This window comes from Myiozetetes cayanensis, unplaced genomic scaffold (genome assembly GCF_022539395.1).
Source record: "Myiozetetes cayanensis isolate MyiCay16 unplaced genomic scaffold, myiCay2020 scf1640, whole genome shotgun sequence".
Classification (NCBI taxonomy): domain Eukaryota; kingdom Metazoa; phylum Chordata; class Aves; order Passeriformes; family Tyrannidae; genus Myiozetetes; species Myiozetetes cayanensis.
Window position 1 is genome coordinate 1 of NW_026087316.1, and position 4,049 is coordinate 4,049.

The 4,049-nt window shown below is 51.8% G+C and overlaps 1 long non-coding RNA gene across 4 annotated transcripts; it reads left to right on the forward strand.

Moving 5' to 3' along the window:
• The first annotated feature begins 9 nt into the window (after positions 1-9).
• LOC126638133 (uncharacterized) lies at positions 10-3,015 on the forward strand. 4 transcript variants are annotated; one of them, XR_007628523.1, is made up of 4 exons: positions 10-669; positions 1,396-1,560; positions 1,679-1,791; positions 2,540-3,015. It is a non-coding gene; the product is annotated as an uncharacterized LOC126638133 (long non-coding RNA). The 4 variants fall into 4 exon arrangements; XR_007628524.1 differs by having other exon boundaries at positions 1,679-1,702; XR_007628521.1 differs by having other exon boundaries at positions 1,396-1,791.
• The last annotated feature ends 1,034 nt before the right edge of the window (positions 3,016-4,049 follow it).

Below are 4,049 nucleotides of genomic sequence, written 5' to 3' on the forward strand. Positions count from 1 at the left end.
AAAGCTAAAATGGGAAATGTAGAGGAAGGAAAAGTGTGGGGGTAAAACTGAATGTTATTTGTAGGGGAGGGAACGACCCGAGAGAGGTAATGTGAGGCCATCAGCCCTGGGCAGGTAAGGAAAGCTTTGGGGGTAAAACTTGAGAAACTCTCAAGGATAGAAAATGAACCTTTGGAGGTAAAAATGAGTTAATCAGAGGTGTGCAGGAAGAGAAAAGTTTAGGGGTTAAATCTGAGGGGATCTCTGGGAGAGAGAATGAAGATCTTGTCTTAAAAATTAAAAGAGGTGATCAGTTGTGGCTGCCCGGGCGGGTTTTGGGGCTTAAAAAGGAGTTTGATTCTCTGCAGGTCAGTGAATGCAAATGTGGAGGTGATCAGCAGTGGAGAGGAGGGGATCATTTTGGGGTCAGACCTTGGGCAGGAACTGAACTCAGGAGCTCAGCTGCTCCTGCCCCAGAGAGCATCAGTGAAATCAGCACTATTGCCCTGGCGTGTGCCCACTGCCAATTGTTCACCCAACACAATTCCAAAGCAAGTGTTGCTTCTGTTTTAAGAACTGAAAATAACTTGAAAGCCAAAGAAATCACCATTTCCTTGGTCTTGTTTCCTTTTAGATGGTGGAATTGCCAGTCTGTCCGTGAGCTGAGCTGTGGCTGCAGGGCACTGTCAGGTATTGTTGGCTGTGAGTTCCTGCTCTTCTCCCCGGGAGATTGGAAATCCTTCTCAGTTAGGTTGCAGAAATCTTTTCTGAAGCCGTTTGTCTGCCTTTGGCTGACAGATCACCCTCCTTCTGCCTTGGGATTTGCAGCTGTTCCGCCCTGGAGAGGGTCAGGAGCAAGGCCCTGAGATCAAAGGGACCCCCCTGTGTCCCCAGAGACCTACAGGGGACAGAATGGACACTCTGGGGTCATATCTGTGTTAGTATGTAGGGGACAGAATGAACATTTTGGGCTTAAAATGAGGGAATCAGTAGTGGACAGGTGGGGAAAATATTGGACATAAGTCTTGAGGCTGTCTGTAGAGGACAGGAAATATTTTGGAGGGAGATTGGTTGTTCCTTTGTGCTGCACTCTGTACTCAGTCGTGGGTCAGCTCCAGAAATTTCCTTGGGCAGCTACAAAAATGATCTCTGAAAAGTGGGAAAATCCCACTGGCAAAATGCAGAGGAACAGGTATTCTGAACCTCTCCTGCTTCTTACAGAGCAAACGTGGTAATCCCAGGTCTCTCTTGGAAAAATCTATGACCATAAGGTTTCCCAGGAGAAAAAAAAAACAAGGACAGAGATGAGGGTACGTGCTCCCAATGAATAAGGATTTGATGGGTGCAGGAATGATTCGTGTGTGTTTTCCACTCCCCTTTTTATTCCTGGAATAACCTTAAAATTATTCCTTTAAGAGACCGACCAAACTGGAGAATTTGAATCAGAGAGGAAGCGATGCACAACAAATGCAGGGAGAAATGGTGGAATGGTGATGGAATCCTGCAGTGGTTCGGGTTGCAAGGGATCTTAAAGCTCATGCAGCCCCACTCCCTGAGCAGGGACACCTTCCCCTAGCCCAGGTTGGCCCTGGTCGCAGATGGATATGGAAGTGCTGGAGGTGTTTAGGGAATGCTGATAGTTTTTCCCCCACCTCTGGCCATCGGGTCCTTCAAAAGACTAATTCACCTCTTCGCCCAGGGGAAAACGCTGGATCAGAGGGAGGTAAGGAGCAGGGAGAACTGCAGCCCCCAGCAGCTTGGTCAGTGCTGGATGGACTCGGGGCTGGGAAAGGTCACTCAGTGTGAGGGCAGGTGAGAGCCCAGGGTGGCCCTGGCAGCCCTGGGGCTGGGAACAAGTCCAGTGGGCAAAGGAATGGACCCTGGAGAGCTGGGCAAACACTGGAGGAGTTTCAAGGAGAAGCAGGAAACTAGACAAGTTGCAGCAGCTCCTTCTGTGTGTGTGTGTGTAACCAGGTCTAGTGCAGCCACGAGTGAGGTGGGAAATGAACCTCAGCAGGCTGGGAATGAGTCCCACAAACTGGTTGCAATGGCATGGACTCTTCCCAAGTGTCTGAAAAGCTTTGCTTTAATTTGGCTTTATAAATTGAAAACTGAAGTGATTGTCAAGGTGTTGGCCCTTGCTGTCCGGTGTCTTTGGTGAGGTGTTGACTCAGTTCCTTTATCGGAGCTGCTGTTGGATGTCCCTAATTGACCTGTAAGGTCCTGGCTTTCTTCTCTGCTTCTCCCAGCTTGTCCAGGAGATGGAATTCCAGTGCTACAGTATAGGTAGCTCCCAAAAGGAGCCTTTCTGCCTTCAGGACAAGTTCTGGTGCCACCGGAGCTGTTGGGAGAAGCGGAGAGTTGGCAGTGACAGGCCTGGAATGCTGTTGCTGTGGCACAGAGGCTGCTCCCTGGCAGGTTCTTGGGTTGGATTCCTTGGCTGCCAGTTGGCAAGGCCTGGAAGGGCCTCAGTTGTGTAGGGAACAAAACACGGAATGGGAAAGCAAAGCAGGGGAGGTTCTGATTTCAGGGAGAGTCATTGAATTTTCTCTTTCTGCAGGGACACTGAGCTGGTCCAAGTGTGGCAAGAAGAACAAGTGGGCCGTGAAGGTTTGGAGCATTCTGGAAGGTTCCTCGTGCCCAAAGGATCCTGGCAAGTGCAGCCCTGGAAGAGTACAGAATAATGAAAAGTGCCTCAGTTCTCCTGAAGCTCAACTTTGTAAAACATTAATGAAGATAAAATTCCTCTGCAACGAGCTGTTGGGTCCCAAATCCTCTTGGAGGGAGAGGCAGAAACTCCCACTGCTGCTGGGGCTGAACTGCTTGCAGTGACCAGGTAGGACTCGGCCCTGATGTCTGAGTGCTCTCCAGTCCCCCAGGATGGATCCCAACTGTCAGCCCCTTGCTCTATAACTTGAGGAGAGGGTGTTCCTGCAAGCCCAGCTGCTGTGCTGGTGGTCCTGTGTGCACCTCTTGCCCTGGCCTGCTGTGAATGTATTTGTGTTGCAGCTCAGTAAAGTCCCAGTAATGTGGTGATTGTGTGATTTTGGTGTCAGTTCCTCTCCCCTCTTCCCTTTGCCCAGTGGCCGCATCACTGACTTGTGCCTAAATGAACTCTTGCCCTGCAGCAGATCTCTGCTGCTCTCAGAGGGTGGAGCTGAGGCCCCTGAGCAAAGGGCAAAGGGATCCATCCAAGCCAGGCCCGTGCTCCCCCCCTGCATTCCCACAGCATCCCGTGTTTGCATTTGCCATCACTGCTGGACATACAGCCTGTTCCTGAAGAAACCCCTTGCTGTTCTCTGTCTGGGTCTCCCCTCCCAGCTGCCCTCCTCTGATGCTCCAGGTGCCAAGGCCCCTGTTTTTGAGGGGCATTCCTGCTCTGCTGTTCCCCCCCCAGTTCTTTCTAAATCAAGAGCCAGGAGCCCCAAGTGCAGAAAGGGCTGCAGGGAATAAGTGGCAATGCCTGCCTGTGTCTCCCTGTGTTCCCTGCATTCTCCTGCCTGTTCTCCCCTGGGCTGGAGAGCCCTGCCTGGCCTGTGTTTCTTGGAGGAGAGTGATGTTATTCCATTTGTCTCAAAGGTGTGTTTGTGGGCACTCGTTTTCTGACAGGCAGTGCCATTTTCCTGTTGCCTTTCCCAAGTTTTCCCAAGTGCTGCCCTGCATGGGCCTTGGTGTGCTGAGACAGTGATTGGCAGGAGGAAGGTGAGCCTTGGCCTCAGCTGCCCAGCTCGGGGGGGTGGGACAGAATTGGGGTGAGGTCACCCCTGAGCCTCCTCTTTTCCAGACTAAGCAACCCCAGCTCCCTCAGCCTCTCCTCACAGGACTTGTGCCCGAGTCCCTTCACCAGCCTTGTTGTTCTTCTCTGGACCTGCTCCAGCACCTCAATGTCTTTCCTGAACTGAGGGGCCCAGACCTGAACACAATGCTCAAGGTGTGGCCTCACCAGTGCTGAGTACAGGGGAAGGATCACTTCCCACATCCTGCTGCCGCACTGTTCTTGATGCAGGCCAGGATGCCATTGGCCTTCTTGGCCACCTGGGCACACTGCTGGCTCATGTTCAGCCTCCTGA